This window comes from Schistocerca piceifrons, chromosome 4 (genome assembly GCF_021461385.2).
Source record: "Schistocerca piceifrons isolate TAMUIC-IGC-003096 chromosome 4, iqSchPice1.1, whole genome shotgun sequence".
NCBI lineage: Eukaryota > Metazoa > Arthropoda > Insecta > Orthoptera > Acrididae > Schistocerca > Schistocerca piceifrons.
The window spans coordinates 841,542,905-841,567,989 of NC_060141.1; the positions used below are offsets into that span (position 1 = coordinate 841,542,905).

Below are 25,085 nucleotides of genomic sequence, written 5' to 3' on the forward strand. Positions count from 1 at the left end.
AGGAACCCCATTTTTTATTACATATTCGTATAATACGTAAAGAAATATGAATGTTTTAGTTGGACCACTTTCTTCGCTTTGTGATAGATGGCGCTGTAATAGTCACAAACATATGTCTCATAATTTTAGACGAACAGTTGGTAACAGGTAGGTTTTTTAAATTAAAATACAGAATGTAGGTACATTTGAACATTTTATTTCGGTTGTTCCAATGTGATACATGTACCTTTGTGAACTTATCATTTCTAAGAACGCATGCTGTTACGGCGTGATTACCTGTAAATACCACATTAATGCAATAAATGCTCAAAATGATGTCTGTCAACCTCAATGCCTTTGGCAATACGTGTAATGACATTCCTCTCAACAGTGAGTAGTTCGCCTTCCGTAATGTTCGCACATGCATTGACAATGCACTGACGCATGTTGTCAGGCATTGTCGGTGGATCACGATAGCAAATATCCTTCAACTTTCCCCACAGAAAGAAATCCGGGGACGTCAGATCCGGTGAATGTGCGAGCCATGGTATGGTGCTTTGATGACCAATCCACCTGTCATGAAATATGCTATTCAATACTGCTTCAACCGCACGCAAACTATGTGCCGGACATCCATCATGTTGGAAGTACATCGCCATTCTGTCATGCAGTGAAACATCTTGTAGTAACATTGGTAGAACATTACGCAGGAAATCAGCATACATTGCACCATTTAGATTGCCATCGATAAAATGGGGGCCAATTATCCTTCCTCCCTTAATGCCACACCATACATTAACCTGACAAGCTCGCTGCTGTTCCACTTGTCGCTGCCATCGTAGATTTTCCGTTGGCCAATAGTGCATATTATGGCGGTTTAGGTTACTGCTGTTGGTGAATGATGCTTCATCGCTAAATAGAACGCATGCAAAAAATCTTTCATCGTCCCGTAATTTCTCTTGTGCCCTGTGGCAGAACTGTACATGACGTTCAAAGTCATCGCCATGCAATTCCTGGTGCATAGAAATATGGTACGGGTGCAATCGATGTTGATGTAGCATTCTCAACACCGACGTTTTTGAGATTCCCAATTCTCACGCAATTTGTTTGCTACTGATGTGTGGATTAGCTGCCCCAGCAGCTAAAACACCTACTAGGGCATCATCATTTGTTGCAGGTCGTGGTTGGTGTTTCACATGTGGCTGGACACTTCCTGTTTCCTTAAATAATGTAACTATCGGGCGAATGGTCTGGACACTTCGATGATGTCGTCCAGGATACCGAGCAGCATACATAGCACACGCCCCTTGCGCATTTTGATCACAATAGCCATACATCAACACGATATCGACCTTTTCCGCAATTGGTAAACGGTCCATTTTAACACGGGTAATGTATCATGAAGCAAATACCGTCCGCACTGGCGGAATGTTATGTGATACCACATACTTACATGTTTGTGACTATTACAGCAGCTCACCGGAGTGGCCGAGCGGTGCTAGGCGCTACAGTCTGGAAACGCGCGACCGCTACGGTCGCAGGTTCGAATCCTGCCTCGGGCATGGATGTGTGTGATGTCCTTAGGTTAGTTAGGTTTAAGTAGTTCTAAGTTCTAGGGGACTGATGACCTCAGAAGTTAAGTCCCATAGTGCTCAGAGCCATTTGAACCATTTTTGACTATTACAGCCCCATCTATCACAAAGCGAAAAAAGTGGTCCAGCTAAAACATTCATATTTCTTTACGTACTACATGAATATGTAATAAAAAAATGGGGGTTCCTATTTTTAAAAAATGCAGTTGATATGAGTTTGACCTATGGCAGTGCCATCTAGCAGGCCAACCATAGCGCCATCTGGTTTCTCCCTTCAAGCTAGACGAATTTCGTTCTTTGTAGTTTTTTCATTTGATGCTTATTTCGTGAGATATTTGGCCCGGTCACTATCAGTGGACCACCCTGTAGAAAGCTGTGGATTGCTGTGTTATGAAGGTTAAATTATGTGTTTGTATTGGTAGCACTGTCAAAAATAGTATCGTATCTTTTCATAGTATAAACATGCTTTGTATATCGAAGTGCTAACGTTTTTCCTAGGAAAAGTGACGAATAGACTGGTAAATCTCTCAAAAAGTATGACTCCAAAATGAAGTGTTTTTAAGAAATGTGGGTTTCATGGGAATAAATTTTTGAATAAAGAGAAACATTGTGTTCAGCATGTGGTGTGTGAAGTTACAGACAATGAAATAGTGGCAAACTCATGAGTATCTAGCGAAACACCCATTAGTGCTTCGAAGATTAAAATGAAACATAGTGATAACACAGTTATCTCAAAACAAAACTCATGTAAACGGTAGGTTAGGTTATATTCTGATACATTTACACATCCTAACAGGGGTGTTATGTGAATGTGTGTGCTGTATGTATGTGGAGGGCCAGTTAGTTTACATGAAGACATTGAGGTATCAAATGGACAAGCCAGGAAACTTATCATTAATTCTGCCAGTTGTAAATATACTCATTCATTTTGGAATTCTGATAAGGGTAAAGATAATTATTTTGAAATAAATGTTAGGTGGTTTTATGGATTGAGAGCTATTGGCAAAGGACACACTGCAGCAGAAACAATGTGTGTCATGATGTATATGCCACGCCCACTTTGTAAAATGGACAAGTATGCAGGATTTATTGGAGCTGCTGTGAAATCTGCTGCATGTGAGTCAATTAAGGGTGCTGCAAATGAAGCTGCTGAAATAAACGATGGTATGATTGACATATCAGTAGCTTTTGGGGCACTTGGTAGAAGCGCAGCTGCAGTTCTAAGAATTCTGTTGCTACAGTGACCAGTGTGGATACTGGAAAGCTAATAGATTTCCAGATTTTAACCAAACATTGTTATAAGTATAAATCAGGGAATGAAGAAGGGCATATCTGTGACAGAAATTATGAAGGACAACTAGTCGTACGGAGGCCTGTGCAGCTGTTGAAATTTATAATCGATCTGTAAACTAAAGGCGAGTGTGTTACACTAAGTTCTTAGGTTAGGCAGACTCAAATGCATATAACAGTGTAGTAGCCACTCAGCCTTATGGTGAGAAGCTTATCACAGAAATGGAATGTGTTGGTCATGTCCAGAAGAGGATGGGTACCAGATTGAGGAAGTTGAAACAAAGTTTGAGAGACAAGAAACTTTCAGGTGGTAAGACCATAAGAAGCAGGCTGACAGACAAAATGATTGATGAACTACAACAGTATTATGAGATTGCCATTAGAAATAATACTGAGGATTTGTTGAAAATGAAGCAGGCAGTATGGGCTACCTTCTTCCAGAGACTGTCAGCTGATGATAAACCAGTACACCATCTTTGCCCTCCTGGATCTGGTTCATGGTACAATTACCGCAATGCCCAGTACTCAAACAGGTCATACAGCCATAAACATTCCATCACAGCAGCAGTTGTGGATATCATAAAACCTGTTTACAGAGACCTGGCAATCCTGAATTCTTGAAGAAGTGTCTGCATTGTCAGACTCAAAATCCCAATGAGTCGTTCAATAATCTTATAGTGTCAGTGTCATCGTAACTGCCGTCTGCGTCACGTCTGCTGTGCAGCGAGCTACGCTAGTTTAAGTGTTAACTCTATTTTTCTTACTTGTCACTTCTTCTTCCATGTGTTTTTGCTTTTAGGAAGCTTTAATTGTCGAGTGGTAGTAATAGTGTTCCATAGATTTTGTGTTTGTTTTGAATACAGTCAGAGAGAGTCCGTTTAGTCAGCCATAGTGCCAGTAGTGCTAGTGTTTGTTTTGAATACAGTCCAGAGACAGGTAGTGCTATTTTCATTGTTTTCTACAGGAAGTGTCTAGTAACCACAGTTTAGTCAACTATCAACCGCCTTTAGTGAATTAGCAGTCCAGTTATAAGTTGATTAACTCTCTACAGTAAATTGATTTCTTAGTATGGATAGGATGTGTGACTGCTGTGTACGGACACAGGAGGAGCTGGCCACTGTTCGCGAACAGCTGAACGTGTTGATGGCCGCGATTAGCCGTCTTCAGGCTGTAGCCTTGGAGTGTAGCGGCAGTGGGGAGTCTGGTGCGTTGCATGGTACACCCCAGGTGTTACATGCTTCACCCACTGACCCTTCTGTCGACACATCTTTGCGGGTACCGGGCGCGGTTGGGCCACCCTCTTCCCAAGGGGAGTGGCGGGTTCAGCGGCATTCGCGGCGCACGAGGTGGAGGGTCAGTGTGGAGGCTGGCCGTGTGGCATCGTCCGTTCTGCCTGTGAGTGGACATGTGGCCACTCCTTCAGCAAGGTCCGAGCAGGCACATGGGGGGGAGGGGTTTATTAGTTATTGGGAGCTCCAACGTTAGGCGGGTGATGGAGCCCCTTAGGGAAATAGCGGAAAGGTCGGGGAAGAAGGTCGGTGTTCACTCTGTCTGCTTGCCGGGGGTCTCATCCGAGATGTGGAGGAGGCCGTGCCGGCAGTGATAGAGAGCACTGGGTGCACCCGACTGCAAATTGTTGCTCATGTCGGCACCAATGACTCCTGCCGTCTGAGTTCAGAGGTCATCCTCAGTTCGTACAGGCGGTTAGCGGTGTTGGTGAAGGTGGAAAGCCTCGCGGGGTGGAATCTGAGCTAGCTATTTGTAGTATCGTTCCCAGAACCGATAGTGGTCCTTTGGTTTGGAGCCGAGTGGAAGGCTTAAACCAGGGGCTCAAACGATTCTGCGGTGATCTGGGGTGCAAATTTCTCGATCTCCGCTATCGGGTGGAGAAAAGTAGGGTCCCCCTGAATAGGTCACGCGTGCACTACATGCAGGAAGCGGCTACAAGGGTAGCGGAGTATGTGTGGAGTGCACATGTGGGTTTTTTAGGTTAGAGAATTCCCTCCCTAGGCCCGACAAGACACCTCCTGAGATGCGACAAGGTAGAAATAGACAAAATGCAACAGGGAATAACAATATTAATGTGCTAATAGTAAACTGCAGGAGCATGTATAGAAATGTCCCAGAACTGCTCTGATTAATAAACGGTCACAATGCCCACATAGTACTAGGGACAGAAAGTTGTCTGAAACCAGATGTAAACAGTAATAAATTCTAAACTCAGATTGGAATGTATACCGCAGAGACAGGCTGGACAGTGAAGGGGGAGGCATGTTTAAAGCGATAAGAAGTGCAATAGTATCGAAGGAAAGTGACGGAGATCCGAAATGTGAAATAATTTGGGTGAAGGTCACGGTTAAAGCAGGCTCAGACATGGTAATTGGATGTCTCTATAGGCCCCCTGGCTCAGCAGCTGTTGTGGCTGAGCACCTGAAGGATAATTTGGAAAATTTTTCGAGTAGATTTGCCCACCATGTTATAGTTATGGGTGGAGATTTTAACTAGCCGGATATAGACTGGGAGACTCAAACTTTCATAACGGATGGCAGGGGCAAAGAATCCAGTGAAATTTTTTAAGAGCTTTATCTGAAAACTACCTTGAGCAGTTAAACAGAGAACCGACTCGTGGCGATAACATATTAGACCTTCTAGTGACAAACAGACCTGAACTATTTGAAACAGTTAACCCAGAACAGGGAATCAGCGATCATAAAGCAGTTACTGCATCGATGATTTCAGCCGTAAATAGAAATATTAAAAAAGGTACGAAGATTTTTCTGGTTAGCAAAAGTGACAAAAATCAGATTTCAGAGTACCTGATGGCTCAACACAAAAGTTTTGTTTTAAATACAGATGGTGTTGAGGATCAGTGGACAAAATTCAAAACCATCGTACAATATGCATTAGATGAGTATGTGCCAAGCAAGATCGTAAGAGATGGAAAAGAGCCAGCGTGGTACAACAACCGAGTTAGAAAACTGCTGCGGAAGCAAAGGGAACTTCACAGCAAACATAAACATAACCAACACCTTGCAGACAAACAAAAATTACGCGAAGCGAAATGTAATGTGAGGAGGGCCATGCGAGAGGTGTTAAATGAATTCGAAAGTAAAGTTCTATGTACTGACTTGGCAGAAAATCCTAAGAAATTTTGCTCTTATGTCAAAGTGGTAGGTGGATCAAAACAAAATGTCCAGACACTCTGTGACCAAAAAGGTACTGAAACAGAGAATGATGGACTAAAGGCCGAAATACTAAATGTCTTTTTCCAAAGCTGTTTCACAGAGGAAGACTGCACTGTAGTTCCTTCTCTAGATTGTCGTACAGATGACAAAATTGTAGATATTGAAATAGATGACAGAGGGATAGAGAAACAATTAAAATCACTCAAAAGAGGAAAGGCCGCTGGACCTGATGGGATACCAGTTCAATTTTACACAGAGTATGCGAAGGAACTTGCCCCCCTTCTTGCAGCTGTACCGTAGGTCTCTACAAGAGTGTAGCGTTCCAAAGAATTGGAAAAGGGCACAGGTCATCCCCGTTTTCAAGAAGAGACGTCGAACAGATGTGCAGAACTATAGACCTATATCTATAACGTCGATGAGTTGTAGAATTTTAGAACATGTATTATGTTCGAATATTATGACTTTTCTGTAAACTAGAAATCTACTCTGTAGGAATCAGCATGGGTTTCGAAAAAGACGATCGGGTGAAACCCAGCTCGTGCTATTCGTCCACGGGACTCAGAGGGCCATAGACACGGGTTCCCAGGTAGATGCTGTGTTTCTTGACTTCCGCAAGGCGTTCGATACAGTTCCCCGCAATCGTTTAATGAACAAAGTAAGAGCATATGGACTATCAGACCAATTATGTGATTGGATTGAAGAGTTGCTAGATAACAGAACGCAGCATGTCATTCTCAATGGAGAGAAGTCTTCCGAAGTAAGAGTGATTTCAGGTGTGCTGCGGGGGATTGTCGTAGGACCGTTGCTATTCACAATATACATAAATGACCTTGTGAATGACATCGGAAGTTCACTGAGGCTTTTTGCGAATGATGCTGTGGTATATTGAGATGTTGCAACAGTGAAAAATTGTACTGAAATGCAGGATGATCTGCAGCGAATTGATGAATGGTGCAGGGAATGGCAATTGAATCTCAATGTAGACAAGTGTAATGTGCTGCGAATACATAGAAAGAAAGATCCCATATCATTTAGCTACAATATAGCAGGTCAGCAATTGGAAGCAGTTAATTCCATAAATTATCTGGGAGTATGCATTAGGAGTGATTTAAAATGGAATGATCATATAAAGTTGATCGTCGGTAAATCAGGTGCCAGACTGAGATTCGTTGGAAGAATCCTAAGGAAATGCAATCCGAAAACAAAGGAATTAGGTTACAGTACGCTTGTTCGCCCACTGTTTGAATACTGCTCAGCAGTGTGGGATCCGTACCAGATAGGGTTGATAGAAGACATAGAGAAGATCCAACAGAGAGCAGCATGCTTCGTTATAGGATCATTTAGTAATCGCGAAAGCGTTACAGAGATGTTAGATAAACTCCAGTGGAAGACTCTGCAGAAGAGACGCTCAGTAGCTCGGTACGGGCTTTTGCTGAAGTTTCGAGAACATACCTTCACCGAGGAGTCAAGCAGTATATTGCTCCCTCCTATGTATATCCCGCGAAGAGACCATGAGGATAAAATGAGAGAGATTAGAGCCCGCACAGAGGCATACCGACAATCCTTCTTTCCACGAACAATACAAGACTGGAATAGAAGGGAGAACCAATAGAGGTACTCAAGGTACCCTACACCGTCAGGTGGCTTGAGGAGTATGGATGTAGATGTAGACCAAAAAATGTTTTTCTTGTAATGAAGACACTAACGTGGGGGTCAGTCATGCTGTTATTGCTTTTAATGATGGCAGCATTGGTAGCGTGAAAGTGCTACAACATATGGGAATTAATTCTGGAGCAAACTGCATCAGAGAATTTGAATGGATGGACAAGGTTTGTACTGGTAAAGCAGAGTATGCAGCACAGTTGGCCACTACGGAGTCCAGAAAGAATGAAACCAAGAAAAAACTTAAAAAAGATCAAGAGGATGATATACAGTGTGGTGCAGGGTGCTTCTGAGTGACTAAAAATAAAATGTTAAGCATATATTAAGTAACAGTCTATTAAAACTTTAAAAACTCTTCCTGAAAATTTACATTTTCTCTTGCATTTTTCCCTAAATCTCAGAAACTACTTCGAGTAGCGAATTCAAATTTTCAGGGAGTAATAACATATGTATCCTGAGTCATCCGAACTAAAAGAAGAACATAATGTTATGTATAAATAAAATTATTTAGAATAACATACAAAAAAGTACACAAAATTTTAACTGTGTAATTAAAAAATTGTATTTCCAAAAGCAGTGGCTGAAATGCAATTGTTGTAAGACTCAGAACATATAGTTTAATGTGCTGTAAAAGTTTCTTGTCAATGGCTACAGTTGTTCCTGAAATACGGGGAAGTTAAGTCACTAAATTTAACATTGTCAGGATAGGGCGTTCAAACTCCCCTTAATGCACGTTTTCTCCTTCCTCCACTTGGTGAGCAACACATTTATAGTATATTCACAACAGCAGTAGCTATTTTCTTACAATTTCTTTTTGCAGGAATCCCATGTCCTGGGCTTGAAGGGACATGTGGGATTTATTACCTCAATGAGCTAACACTTCTGTGGCACGTGCAACCGTTTACGGATAACAGCTGATGGCAATTTGAAGGTGTGTCTCTTTGGGAATTCAGAGATATCTCTCAGGTGAGTGATGAAACATAGAATAATCGTGTCCAAGTGAAAATTCATGTGAGGAAACCATAAAATTACTAGAAGACTGACAGACTGATCAGTATTTTACCTTCAGGAGGTGAAATTCCAAAACTTCTTATAGACACATTTGTTCCTCTTGTCCTCACATTAGTCGTGGAGTCCGAGTGACCTTTCAGACCTTCAGAAACTTATCCCTTTTTCCTCTCTCATGAAGGAACTGATAGTTCCAAATGCTGAGTATAGAATAATACTTTCAAACTGTTTGCCATGCACATTAGGTATGTGGTTGGTATATGGAAGAGATAAACTGCAGTTAAATCCAGCAGGTATGAAATGAGTAATCTTTTCTTGAAGTTTTCAGCTTGCACCCTCCTCCCTCCAAGACATACAAACCAGATACCTCTAACTAAATAATTTGTGAGTATATATAATTTGCCTTTGTCAACATCATGTTACACTAACCTATTTGTGAGATTAAATTAAAGGAAAGTAATCAGGACTGGAAATTATGTAAAGAAATTTTTAGCTATGTCCCTTGGTTGTAATAAAGTTAACACAGTATTTCTGTCCATGTGATGGTAACTATGATTCGCCAGCCACCGTTGCCGAGCGGTTCTAGACGCTTCAGTCCAGAACCGCGCGACTGCTACGGTCGCAGGTTTGAATCCTGCCTTGGCTCAGATGTTAAGTCCCATAGTGCCCAGAGCCATTTGAACTGTGATTCATGATTACCAGAGTCTATATGTTCCAAATAAAAATTGGAACTTCATGTGTATAAATGTACAAATTATTAGACAATGGGACCAACAACTGACACTTTTAAATTGATGACTAGACTAAGAGATTAATAATAGGAAAAAAACTGCAAGTTACTTGGCGATAAGTTTGTTTCAGGACATGGTAAGGGGGGTGGGGGGTGGGAAGAATCAGCTCTCTCTTTGTGAGCATAACAGAAATCCTTTATCAACCGAAGGTAAAATAAGGTATAAAAATATAGGGTCAAACAATTAATTTAAGTATCTTAGAAACCAAATGACTAATGAAATTGGAAGCTAAGAAAAGTAAGTTCGTAGTAAGTAGGGTGAAACACAGGGGGCTGCAACATATTGCCATTGTTGTTTGACTTGTCTATCAAAGAAAAAAGAAATGGATCAAAACAAAATAAAAGTGAGAATGGAAATGTATCAGAAGCAGATAGGAATAAGCAAGGAGCATATTCTTTAATAAATAAAAAAAAAACTGACATGTGAGGCAGATGTTCCTACAATTTTATGTTCAAAGCACAGCAGTCTGTGAAAGCAAAATATTTATGACATTGAAAAAAGAAAATCAGTGAGTGAAAAGTGTGTGTAGGTGAATTGTGGTGAAAGACTGGATATTGGAACTTCTGTTAGGCTGCCCAGTATTAGTTAACTTGGTGGTAAAGGAGCAAGTTTGCAAGGGCAGATAACTGTTTGACTACGTAAAATAGAGTGGGAGTATGGAAAAGCTAGTCCAAGATAGGATGAAAAAGATAACAGCAACTTAAAAAATGAATTGATAAGTTACCATGAACCCCATTCCAATCTAGTGAATGCAGTGGTTGACAATATCTTGTGACATTCGCCTATAAGGCTCAAACAAGAATTGCAAAATAAAAATACAAAATGTTGACAAGACTGTATCTAAGCTGTCACTCTCTTTTGAAACAAGGGTGTTTAAACCAACAAACACGCAGGAAAGCAGGGACAACTCGCACACTAGAGAAGGATGGGCAGTATCATTGAAGGAGTGAGGAGTGAGCATAAACTGTGTGGAATATGTGTGGTGCAAGTAATGACAGTTAAAAAAAGAGAGAGAGAGAGAGAGATAGAAGAGGAAAAATGTTGATCTGGAAACAAGGGAATAAAAATTTGCCACGTGAAGAGACAACGTGGTACTGTGCTGATGAGTGTGTACAAGTGGTGATATACAATATACATTGATAAAGGAACTCTGCATTGGGCCCAGAAGACCACGCAATGCTCTTCGAGAGATGTCCTCTACTATATATCTATGGAGAGTTAGGGGGTCAGTATACAACTCTCCAGGCTGTTATCAACTTCCAGAAGTTGAAGACACTACTTCTCACTTGAGTAGCTCCTCAGCTGGAACTACAAGCAGAGTGTACCCTATTCCAGTCTGTCCACCGAGCAGAATTTCCCGGCTCTACAAGGAATTGAACCTGATTCCTTTCTATGGCACGCCTGTGGCATACTGACTGCATAGCTGTGGCAAGAGTCATAATATACACTTGTGAACAATTGAGTTATAACTATTCTGTTTATTGGGGAGAGAGTATGTATATTGCCACCATGAATGAAATAGTTTAGTGTATCGTAACTGGAATGTATTCAGACCTCGTACTTGTGTGAGAGCGCAGTGTCTTAGACACTTGTAGTGTTTGTCTTAGCATGAACTAACCGGTGAGCCTTACTTTCTAGTATTTTTAATTATATATCATTACTGGTGCCTCTGGCACTTTTGTGTTGCAATAGCTTGCAATAGCAAACATTGAGTCAACCATGGTTTTTGGATTAGAAGTAGAGGTCAGCTGGGTTGACATTGGGAATAGAGTGATGGGAAGTGGACAATAAGCAGTTATATTGAAGGGTGCATTATTTGATATGTTAAGGTTAATTACAAAACGTGGATTGGAGAATTTTTCACGTTGAGCAGAAGTAAGTTTACAGGACCAGATGTCAAATTACACATGATCAGTGTGAATCCCTATAGTCAGCATGAACACTGGCACACAGAATAATTTATAGGTAGCCTTGCTGTATATAAAAAATCAGATTTGTGCTGAACTGTCATGAACAAACTGTCACTTCTCTGGAATAAATAGACTCTGATTTGTTAATTACATCTGTGTAAATGAAAAATATAGGAAAACATAGATTGCTGCTTACTGTAAAGGAGACATGTTACATTGTAGACAGGCACAATTAAAAAGGCACTTACACAAAGCTTTCGGCCACAGCCTTCATCAGCAAAAGAGATACAGAGAAACACACACATTCATACACACAGGCAAGCACATGTCACACACATATGACTGCCAACTCCAGCAGCTTGCCCCTAGCTGCTGGACTTGGCAGTTTTTTTTTCTCTGTGTGTGCGTGCGTGCGTGCGTGCGCGCGCAGTGTGCTTGCTTGTGTGTTGTGCCTGTGTGCAACTTTGTTTTCTTTACGGTAAATACTGATCTATCTTTCCCTGCACTGTTGATATTCCTACCTGGACTTTACATTGTTTAATCAGTGTAAATAAGGACACAGTTACATATATTCTGTCACTTGAAGACTAATACATGAAGTAAGTGGACATTATTTTTTATTGCAGAGGATCTTTGTCACCACTAATTATTAATTTTGTGTTCCAGTTAATTAGACATGCTTTCATCCTTTCCTGGAAGTGCTCTTTTTGTTAAATCTTCCTTCAGAAGATCTGATTTAGCAAATGACTCACCAACTCAGTGACAGTCAATAAACAGTAACCATTCATGCCACTGGGAACTGTCACCTCTTTGTGGGATACAAAGATGCAATCTGCACACTGCTCGTCACAGTCACAAAGATTAGCATTGGTTCGGAACAGCACCAGGGGATGCTCGAAGCATGCAGGAAGGTCGTCTGTCTGATGATTTGCGGTACATATTGCCAAGGTGGCAGGGTGAAAAATAAGGAGTGATCAAAAAACTTCCATTTGAAGGCTGCATAGTTCAGATCAGTATGCCACACACACACACACACACACACACACACACACACACACACACACACACACACACACATATCCATCCGCACATATACCCTGCTTGTGTCTGTATATGTGCGGATGAATATATGTGTGTGTGAGTGTGTGTGTGTGTGTGTGTGTGCGCGCGTGAGTGTATACCTGTCCTTTTTCCCCCCTAAGGTAAGTCTTTCCACTCCCAGGGTTGGAATGACTCCTTACCCTCTCCCTTAAAACCCACATCCTTTCGTCTTTCCCTCTCCTTCCCTCTTTCCTGATGAAGCAACTGTGGGTTGCGAAAGCTTGAATTTTGTGTGTGTGTTTGTTTGTGTGTCTATCAACATACCAACGGTTTTGTTTGGTAAGTTACATCATCTTTGTTTTTAGATATATTTTTCCCATTTGGAATGTTTCCCTCTATTATATTGCATTCCTCTCCCACAACTATCCTGCAGACCTTGTCCACAAACAGATCTCCCAAGCAATACATTCCTCCCCACCCAACAACAATGTTACTACCCCCAGACCACACAGAAGCATCCCCCTTTTCACCCAGTATTATCCTGGCCTCGAATAAGTCAACTAATTACTCTGCCACGGATATGAATTTCTCAAGTCAAGCCCTGAAGTGAGATCATCCCTTGACAATATTCTCCCCACACCACCCAGAGTTGCCTTTTGCCGACCCCCTAACCTCCGTAACATCCTTGTCAAACCCTACAATATTCCCAGACCACCTTCTCTACCCAGCGGTTCCTACCCCTGTAACCGACCCCGATGCAAAACCTGCCCCATGCATCCCCCCACAACCAACTACTCCTGCCCCGCTACTGGTATAACATACACAACTCAAGGCAGGGCCACATGTGAGACAACATGTCATTTATCAGCTGACATGCCTGCACTGCACAGCCTTTTACTTTGGTATGACGACAACTAAACTGGCTGAGCGCGTGAATGGGCACAGACGAACTGTCCACCTAGGAGATGTCCAATATCCAGTAGCGGAGCATGCCCTCCAGCATAATTCTAGGGACCTAGGAACCTGCTACACCATATGTGCCATTTGGCTTCTCCCACCCAACACCAGTACCTCGGAACTGCGGAGACGGGAACTTGCACTCCAACACATCCTTTCATCCCGCCATCCCCCTGGACTGAACCTACGTTAACCAAACTCAGTCCCATTTACTCTTTAGTCTTCTCCTCTTTCCCTTTCCTCTTTAGCCATTCACGCATCTTTTCATCCTACATAGTTGCGTTTATCTTTATACTATGTGCCTCTTTACTTCTGTATTCATCCTCCTTGGTTTGAAGCTGGCACAGTAATTACAGTAGAATATCTTTGGCTTCCCTCTGACATCCATGCCTCCATCTTTGCTACCCTCCCTGTTCACCTTTCACCTGTTGCTTCATAACCTGGGTTGTGAATAACTGAATCCACTTTCCCTTCTTCCCCTTTTTTCCCCTCTCTCCTCCCTGATGAAGGAACGAAGTTCCGAAAGCTAGGATACGTCAATTTTCTGTTCTGTTTTGTGTATCTATCGGATGTACTGAGCTGAGGTAAGTACTGGCCAGGCCCTCTATCTCTTTGTTAGCATTTGTTTCATATATATAAACACACACACACACACACACACACACAGACAGGGTGATGCGTATTATCATTTAAAAACCGCCAAAGCACTGTATATGACCCTGAGACAAGTAATTTAATACAAGACACATGGGATCACAAATGTTGGATACGATACAAATGTTGGGAAATGTGTCAAAAGCGAATGACAAATGTCACCAGATGATGTACCTTGCCATGCTTGCAGTGGTTGAGCCTCTCGGCCTGTCACACTTGATCATCCCAACCCAAGTCAAGTATTCATATCATTGTGGCTACGGACACACGTGTGCGACTTTAGTGATGGTGTTCAGGATTTGAGTCTTGCATCTGGCAGGCAGTATTTTTTCATTGTGTTAAACAATTATGTATTTATATTGAAGTTTATTATTTTATTTACCGATCTTGCAGTTTCCTTGATTTCTTGCAAAGTACAGTACAATGAAAACCTACCATATTGCATAACAAGTAGATGAGTATAAACTTCAGAATAGCATCATTGCCATTAAATGACCTATGGTTTCTTTACTATCTAATGTCTGTAAACAAAAAGAGAAGGGACAGAAGCAAAAAACACAAAATCAGAACTGCTTTTGCTTGATTACAGCAGGGACAATAATTTTGTAACATCTACATTTACAACAGATCATATTTACAAAATGTTTTCGAAATTTGCTCTGTTTGCTCAAATGAAAGTATCGCACTGCTCAATCATTCCTTTACACTCAGCCCCAACTGCTGCACATGCTGTGGGGTATGTCACCTGGTTACGTCATATGTTCAGTGTTTCTCACCAATTTTTGGGGTATTTTGAAATTTATAAAAAGGCAAATGCAGAAAGTTATCACATTTTGCTGCACATTACCTGCATCACAGAAAAATAATGTATACAAATCTTCTCAGATTTGCCACTGAATAACTTTGTGCAAGCCTCACAATATTTCACCAACACAACTGTTCGTCATCTTCAGGTAGTGGTGGGTCCTGTCATCACTGCTGCAAGATGTGACTGGTGATATTCGCACAGCAGAATTGAAATTTGTCAGGCTAGAAGCAGGAGTACGAATGTGTGGACAGGCACTCCCAGTTGGATGGAAATGCCATTCATAGTAGCCTTCTGCTTATGTATTGTGGGCAATGACTGCACTTCTGGACACTCGTGTGGTTAAAAGCTGAATTAACTCTCTGCAAGGTGCTGCATCAGGTCATACATCAGAGGATCTGGTTTCTACTGTTTTAATTTCATGGCAGTCAGTGCTGGATTCTGTGCAGTGCTTAGTCAAAATTCCATATTCCTGTTCTTAAGATTGCCCACCATATGGATACATGCCTCATTCTTAAAAACACAATCCTAGAGTGATGATGCTGAGGATAAAATTTCAGTCCTCTTGGGAAACGTGTGGTGCCCTGTATTCAGGCAGTGCTCTGCTACCACTAATTTACTGGGTGGCATTTTTGTCAGCGCTGTTGAACACAGTGTTCTTGCACAATGTGAGGTGTCTGCCCTATATAAGATTTGCCATAATGGCATCAGATCTTATATATGATCTGTGTTTTCTAAGGTCAAGATTGTCTTTAACTGAACCCAAGCAATTCCTTAGTTTTGCTGGTAGACGAAAAACACACTTGATTCTGTTTCTCTTAGCGATTCTTCCTATTTTTGAAAACATGCCACTGAAATATGGCAAGAAAGCCATTTGCAGTGCTTGTCTAAGTATCTTCATTTACATCCCTACACTGAACTTGCTTTGCTCAGAACACATTTCAGATCTGTTTACAAGAATAAACATTCTGCTGGAACACTGTTCTTAGGTGTTACAGTTCACCAGGCAGACTGTCGGTATCTGAGATCACGTGTGCTCTATGTGCCAGGGAGTGTAAGACACTACCACATTGTGCAGGGTGACGGCAACTTTTGGACCGCAAATATAACTCTGCGTGTATCAGTTTTCAGTAGAGACTATGCCCCAGTGTTCTGTCAGCTTTTCTTCTAACCGTGACATCCAGGGATGGTAAGCTGCTATCTTATTGTACTTACACAGTGAACTGAATATTCAGATGGAGCAAGTGCAAATGCTGCAGGAACATAGGTAGTGTCTGTATTATGTGGGCCACACCACAAATGTCTCTTCAGCATTCTGCCAGAAGGAGGAATGTTGGATATTTACTAAGGGAAATAGAGGATCTCCCATGGGAGCACTGTCCACTTGATCAAAGTAGTTGGTGTTACATAAGAAATAGGATGAGGTATGCACATGTTTAAACAGCACCACAATTTCTTTCTCAAACTTGCTGCTAATAATCTCTAATGAGGGCTGCAGGGGCACTTTTGTAAGTAATGATATAACATTTGAGCTAACTAAAAGATCTGAAAGTTCTAGTTTAAGCATCTTCAGGTATTCTATGAAATCCTCTGAATTCTAAATATGATGGTCATAGTCATCCACATGATAAATTTCAAAGCTGTCACGTGGAAATTGCCAGTTGCATCTTGCAGCAGTGATGGTGGAAATCACCACTACCTGAAGATGCCAAAACGTTGTGTCACTGAAATATTGAGGGAGGGACTTGCATAATGTTATCTGGTGGGGAACCCAAAGTGTTTTTGCAACAGATCTATCAGGCAAGCCTGAAAATTCACATATACTCCAAGCAGTAAGTACCTGTTGTAAAATGGTCACATTAGTGAGCTTGGCAATTAATTAACAGTTTATCAATAAATTTGTCTTCATTTTGCAAGAAGTTATGCTGTGTTCCACTACTCCCTCTTCAACAAAACTAATGTCAGTTTCTGCTCCACCTCTTCAGCCCAAGATCCTATGTATACTCTTGAGCATTTGTGTAAGATACCTGTTTATTTATAAAAATAAAAGTAACTTCTATCATGACTTTCCCATTCTTGTCCAGTGGGTTTGTTATCCTGCTGTTGCCTACTGCAGACTACAAGATTACTGTTGAAGATTTCTGCAAAGTTTTTCTTCCTTTTTAGTGTACCAACATTTCACTGTGTGGTAATTGCCTGGTACTGTTTAACGGGTGTTTTAACTGTTGTTTCAGAGATGCAATACGAAGCAAATGCAGTGAGGATGACTTGCTTGCCATGATTGGGGCAGCAGTGAGAAGAAAGAAGAAACAACATGCAGGCAAGATACATTATAGCAAATGTAACTCTATAGATAGAAAGAAAATTTCTGCTTAACAAGTCATAGCAAACATAAGAGCAAAATAGAATGAAAAACAACAGTGATAGAACCTGTGTTTTTGTGTAAAATTGGATTTAATTTTTTATTTAGTATTCAGTCTGATTAATGCCCATTGGTCAACAGTACATTTCAGCCCTAGAATTTGGTTCTGCAAGGTCCACCAGATAACCATATGTGGCTGTTGTAACTCAGAAGTTTTCCAGCAACAAATCTTTTTTTTCTTTCTTTCTTTCTTTCTTTCTTTTTTTTCTTTTTTTTAAAAAAAAGCTAAAATGCAGAAAACATCATATGGAAACACTCACAGAAAAGCATCAGTGTCCTTGAAACAATGGAAACTCCAGTAGGAATATCAACAATGTTGGAAAAGACAGATTACTACTTACTGGTGAAGGCTGTGGCTGAAAGCTTTATGTAAGTGTCTTTTAATTCTGCCCATCTGCAGCCTAAGGTATCTTCTTTATGGTAAGTAAGAGTCTGTCTTTTCCTTCATTATTCACTAGTGTTCTTTGTTTTTATTGCTGTTTAGCAAGCATCATGTGGTATATAAGGGATGCGAATAGCGTCAGATGTTGAATCATCACTCTGGAGGATATGAAGGTGCTGCATATTGGTGTGAGACAGCATTATCTGATGAGAGTTTGAAAGAAACCTCATTGTGGATGTCCATTTGGTCACCTGGTTAAACCTTGCATCTGCACTTTTGGAGTATTTGGATCTGATAGTGGCCTGATGTTGGAAAGTAAGGGCATACTCATAATCAATGTTCCAGTTGACTACATCAGACCACTACAAGGGAGCATCACTGTGTAGTGTACTGAGTACATTGTAACCTGTTCACGTCTGTGACTGCCATCTGAGAACAAGTACAGTAAACTCTCGTGCAGCTACACTTTTGGCTAGCTAGATTGACACTTGACAAGTTTCAATTTGCGTGCACCTGGAGCCAAGCCTTTGCTGGTGTTTTTTGGCAATCTAGTGCTAATCAGTGCACTGGTGCGTGTCAAAAGTCCAAGTATCGTCAATTCGTGCGTGTGTTGGTTGAAGCTCTAGTGTGTTTCTTATTCGTATTGCATGGTTTCATGCCACTGCCATCTATTGGAGCTCCTTGTAAGTACAGTACATACAGTATTGTTCTATGCAGCGCAACATAGTCCTGTCGAAACTGACAATTAGAGTGCGCCGCCTAACACTTTCCACTTGTTGTCAGTACATCAAAGCTGGTGAGCCACCCACAAAAGTTGCTGCAGATTAGGAGTACAATTACTGATCGGAAGACAAATCGATCAGGAATTGAAAAATTTTGTTCCATCCAAGCATTGGGCAACGCAGTGAAATCTTGAAAAACAATGAGAAAATGTGCACATCCTCAGTTAGAAGAGGCATTATTTTTGTGGCACGAATAAATAAGAGCCAAAGGTGTGTCAGTTTCAGGTCCTCTACTTTGTCAAAATGAGCTGATGAGCTGATTGAAGGAAAGAAGCAAGAATTCCTCGGAAGTAATGGCCGGCAGGATCGTTTCAAGAAGCGGCATGGCATTCATGAAATTGCCATCAGTGCCAAATCATTATCTGGGGATTAAGCTGCTACGCTGATTTTAAGAAGAAACTGCACACAATCATTGACAAAGGAGGTTATACTGGCAATCAACTTTACAAATGTGATGAAACTAGGTTGAATTACAAAATGCTGCCAACGAAAACACTTGCCTCTAAAGAAGAAGAAATGGCTTCCGGATACAAAAAAATCAAAGAAAGATTTACTGTCCTCGCTTGCAGTAATGCCACTGGCAAATCCAAAACACCAAGAGCATTTAGACACCAACCAACCAGTTTGCCACTGAGGTACACGAATCAGTCTTAAGGCATGTATGAACAGTGCCATCTTCAGAGAGTGGTTCCAGGCAGAGTTTGTTCCAGCTGTAGTAAATTACATGGAAGGAAATGGACTTCCTCGAAAAGCGCTACTTCTTGTGGACAATGCTCCTCATCACCCAGGTGATCTGCAAGATGGGGATATCAAAGTTGTATTTCTCCCACAAAATGTCACATCTCTATGTCAACCGATGGACCAAGGTATTCTTGAGGCGATGGAAAAACATTACAGACGCAAGATGCTAGGTGATTGATGCTGCAGATGATTTTGTGGAAGCTCTTAAAAAATCGATGTTTTAAGTGTCATTCATTGATTGCTGAAGCTTGGAGTCTAATTCCTCCACTTCCTCTTGTTAGGTCTTGGAAAAAACTCTTAGATCGTAAGGCAACCTAAGTGGTGGGAAGGAGGAGGCAACACCGAAACTCAAGCTGACAAAATTTTGGTGAATTTACTGGAGAAGCTGGTTGTAAAGACACACACTTCGAAGACATTGAAGAGTGGATGGAAAATGGCATTTTTTCATGTGCCTGAGGATGAAATCGTCCAAATTGTGACCGATCATAAAGTGACAGAAGTCTATGTTTCTGATGATGAATCAGAGAAAAATATTCCTCACATATTCTGTTACGAAGTGATCCAAACTGCCCTGGAGTACATCAGCCAACAGGAGGAGACGATTTATCCTGAAATAGTTTGATTTCAACGTTGGAGATGTATTGTTGCAGCAATAGTTTCTCAAGCAAAAAAACAAAAAAAAAAGACATTTGTGACTTCGTTACCAGAAAATAAACTCTAATGTCCATGTCCATAACTTAAAAAGTTTTTTTTTTTTTAATTTTCTTGAAAGTTCCTCTAGACAGACTTTTTGTTCCTTTGAGTAATCTCTAGATTTGTTTCATAATTTTGTTCAGTAGTTTATTTTTTATTCAAAAGAGTAGGTAATAAAATTAAAACTCCTGTTTTTTCCTGCTGCCAAATAAGGGAGATTTTTTCTGTAAGAATGCAAAATAAACGAGCTTTGTTATACAGCATTTAAAAACTTTGAGTTTTCAATCATAGTTTGGTGCCTTTTTAACATGTCAACACAATTTTTTCAGTAAAAAAGTGCAGGGTTATTTGCAACCATATCAGTAACGTTTTACATACCCTACGCACGTTTTACGATTGTATTTCGCAATATTGATGCAATTTGGAGTGTTCACATGTGAAAACAGGGGCACTTTGATTTATCTTAAATTTTCGTTATCGGAACCGGCCACCGTCCCAATCATTTCGGATAAACAGGAGTTCACTGTAATAGACTCCTTGCAACAAGCTGTGTCATACAGCTAGGAGCAGCCAGACTGTGGAATTGCCGTCCTGCACATAGGCTGCCATTAACACCCAAGCAAATGACTGCATGTGAAGTGGTGCCATGATCGAGAAGTACGGACTGCTAATGAATGGCGTCACATTATGTTCACTAATGAGTCCCGGTCCTCCACTGCTCCAAATGACTATCGTGGAGAAGTTTGACAGTGACCCGGGGAGATGGGGAGAGGTCCCATTCTTCCACATTTGGGGGGGGGGGGGGGGTCACAAAGCAGTCCCATGGTGTGGGGAGCCATTGGGTATGACTTCAGGTCACGGCTTGTAATGGCCGAGGGAACTCTGATGGTACAGCAGTGTGTAATAGTATTGTGGTGCTATTTTTCAACAGGCCAGTGCTTGTCCACATGTAGTATGTGTCTCTTTAAATTGTCTGCGTGATGTTGATATACTCCTGTGGCCAGCAAAATCCCCAAATCTGTCCCCGATAGAACATTATGGGACCAACATGGACGTCAACTCCATCCCACTGCCTGTATCCATGATTGCAATGTCCAGATACAACAGTTGTGGATCACCTTTCTCAGGAGGGTATGCAGCAGCTTTACGACATCCTCCCGCACTGTCCAGGCGAGACAGGGTGCATTGCTGTATTGATAAGTGGGCTCAAACTGATAAGTTCTGTATAAATTTGACTCTGTTTTGTTATCACTGAAATAACATCACATACGCTCTAAATTCGCTATGTTTCAATTTGTTTTCTCCCCACCTTCTGAGTGTTTTACTTTTTTTCAAGCAGTGTAATTTAAGACAGACATAAGAATATGAAAATGGGATGGCATATCACATTGCTATTCAACTATGCCCCTAAGAAAATTGTAAGATAATGGAGAAGAGCTGGTGCACTATTACACTGACTAGAACGTAAACTTAATGATAGAATTATATTGTGTAACCTGTACCGATGGCATAATACTAATTGACAAAAACATCACTGATGTGCTAAAGCAATTTGAAATATTAAGGGAGCAAGCTAGGAAAATTGGACTACTAATTTCACCTGGAGAAAAAAATTCTTGGATGATACCAAAATGGCACTGGGTGAACTTATATAGGCAATGACATAGTATTCGGTGTTAAAGAGTTTAAATAGTTAGGTGAAAAAGACCACTGAACATCATAATGAAAAGAAGGCCATAGAATCCAGACTTCAGAAAATACAAACTGTCTCTCAGTTAACTAAAAGTATTTTTCCTGGAACTCTAAAATCTAACATTGTACAACAGTGATCAAATTAGAATTTCTTTATGCATGAGAGAGACTCTTTGTCCAACACAAGACATGAAAACAGCAAACTGAATTAGAAGAATGTAAAATTGTAGTAAAAATCTTAGGTCCAAGAATAAAAGATGGAATGCATCACACAGAACCCAGTGTGAAATCTCCAGGCAAATTCCTAAGAACTCTTGTTACAATGTGTCTCCAAAGAATCCAACTTGTGGGACGTACAGAAAGAATGTATCCAAACCGGCAGCTCATTGGATTCCCACATACTTGAAAAATAAGATCCAACTGATGAAAACAAACAGGAAGAGACCTTAAGTAATTGGAATCACCACATTTACAGTATTCTGATGTAGTGATGAGTCACACAGAGTGCAGTTTCACAGTAGCTTGATCGATGCTTGTACTTGTGTATGTAGTATATGCAAGTGTGTACAGCGTCTCTTCTGGTGTACGCACGATATGCTAATTTAGTGGCCGAGCAGTAAACCGGATCCCTACTCAGTTCCAGTGTGCTGTGCTAATTATTCTTCTTCACTTGACATTTATGCTTGGAGCTGCAAGAGAGGCCATTTTCCAGATAGTGCCACAAAAACAACAAATTCTCAGATATCAGTTTAACTTACACTCCTCAACATTATAGACAACATTTCACATTAATATGTTGCAGAACACTAGATTAGTGTTAAAATTGCCAGAGTAAACATTGTTCTCCATGTGACAGATTGTCACCCGACGTCCAAAATCGATAAATTTTATATCTCTGCACAGAGAAGCAGCTGGTTGCTCATTGTCATCTGTGAAGCTAATCAATGGGTCGAGCTCGTTGCTGGCACAGCGCCACCTCAGAGTAAGTGGCCCCTCATCCCAGCAGGTGGCGATGTTTTAACACCCATATAGCTCCCCAGACTTACCGCGTCTGTGGATAACTCCGTCTCTGCACAGAACTTCACACATTTCCCACACAGTGGGCCCTCGTGTCTTTTACACACAATAAATCTTCAAACTTATTTCATTGGCTAAGTTAAATTTCGAGTGTGACATGCTATTTCATAAAAAATAGCAAACGGTAGACATGGATGTTATTGTGACTCTTTCCTAAGGCAACATTCGATTATTACACTTGTAGAAGTGCACTGCAACATAAAACAGTAGACCATAAGTTCAAACAATGGAAACTCCAGGTTGGAATATCAGCAGTGTAGGAAAAGATAGAGTGCTAATTACCATAAAGATGGCACATTAAAATGCAGACACGCACAGTTAAGACACTTACACATAAGCTTTTGGCCACAACCTTCATCAGAAAAAGAAATAGAAATACACACCATTCATTCACACAAGCAAGCACACCTCACACACACATGACCGCCAACTCCGACAGCTCAGACCAGAATGCTAGTCTGTAAGTTTGCTACACAATAAAATAATTATTCTGAGCTACAAGAAAAATGGATTCAAAGAACTAAACTGCTTGAAGAGAAAAAAGGGAAGGTCCCTGAAGCAACATAGTTTCACGAGTGTGCATACCAGTGGTAAATTATGAGAGTCGCAACTCTCTGAAATGGATACAAAGGCCACCAGATTGCATTAGCTTTGTTTGTGTCTCGGATTGTTACCGTGAATGGTAGGAGCTATAAGAGATGTGAAGAGTGTAAGATGTTGAGTGATCCCTGTGAAGGGCACAGATGCCCTGTACTTCCGTGAGTCAGCATTATCAGCACGTAACAAAATTTGAAGGGGCCTAATTGTGTGTCTCCATTTGCCAGGCTGATTGAATTATGCAATATTCAGATTTGTGAGACATTCAGGTGTGGTAGTGGCCCCATGTTGGACTGCTTGGGAACGTAAGGACGGCGTGCTTGTCAGCAAGCTTCCGGTTGACCGTGTCTGACGAGCTCATGGGAGAATTGCTGTAATGTACGCCGAGCACATTGTAACCCTTTCACGCCTGCACCTGTCATGTGATCAGCAGTGAGTCACATTCTGCAAGACCCACGATGACAGTTGTCAGTGAGTATGACAACGACCTAGGGAGAGGGCGTGTGGGGCAGCATCGGATATGACTTCAGGTCACTCTGACAGCACAGCAGTATGTCATGGACATCCTACATCCTCATTTGCTACCTCCATGTCCAACGGAGTTACAAGAGACAGAGCAGTGAAAACATATCCAGTTGTTGACTCACAAAACGGTTTTGAGGTGTGACGCATGTAGTCTTAAGTGAATCATTCATACAAAAAGAAAAGAAGAAGAAGCTAAAGTCAGAATGTGAAAAAATTGGAGAATGGAATAGATATTTGAAGACTTCACACTTGAAACTCCCAGTTTTCCTATTGTGAAAGTGCCTTTGTGACCATATGCATTTCACTGACGATAAACTTTTTTTTCCCCCTGGGTCTTGGCTCCATATTTTTTCATCCAGTTGAGTCAGAATACTTGCATAGTATTTGTGAGGTATTTTTTCAGTCTTGCAAGCTAATCTAAAATACAAATCCCTTTTGCATCCTAGAAAACAATGAGCACTCTTTCTCTCCGATGAAGTCACCTTGGCTATTTTTGTGCAACTGCTGTTTCAATTCAGTCATCTCTCATCCACGGGAACAGATTGGTGCATAGAATCAGTTGTGTGTCAGATTGTCCCAAATTGTTTTTCACATTAGGTTGTAGTCAGGCTTCAACAGACATGCCACTCACTTTCTGGTACGGCCACGGCATCAACTGTTTTGCACATCTTTTTAATTCTGATCTTGCAATATCACACAGTGTTCTTTCTCAGCATTTTCATATTTGATTGTAATTCTAGGAAGTTGTTCATGAGTCATCTTACAGAGACATATGCCACATATGAATTCAGCCACCCATTCCTTAACTGTTGACTATGAAGGAACTCCCCCCATGAACCTTGGACCTTACCGTTGGTGGGGTGGCTTGCGTGCCTCAGCGATACAGATGGCCGTACTGTAGGTGCAACCACAACAGAGGGGTATCTGTTGAGAGGCCAGACAAACATGTGGTTCCTGAAGAGGGGCAGCAGCCTTTTCAGTAGTTGCAGGGGCAACAGTCTGGATGATTGACTGATCTGGCCTTGTATCATTAACCAAAACGCCTTGCTGTGCTGGTACTGCGAACGGCTGAAAGCAAGGGGAAACTACAGCCATAATTTTTCCCGAGGACATGCAGCTCTACAACTTGACTAGAAGAAGAGATCGGTTGGTAGGACATGTTTTGAGGCATCAAGGGATCACAAATTTAGCATTGGAGGGCAGCGTGGAGGGTACAAATCGTAGAGGGAGACCAAGAGATGAATACACTAAGCAGATTCAGAAGGATGTAGGTTGCAGTAGGTACTGGGAGATGAAGAAG

The 25,085-nt window shown here is 41.2% G+C and overlaps 1 pseudogene; it reads left to right on the top strand.

Moving 5' to 3' along the window:
* Positions 1 to 25,085, top strand: part of LOC124796232 — a 70,581-nt pseudogene that overhangs the window by 30,341 nt on the left and 15,155 nt on the right.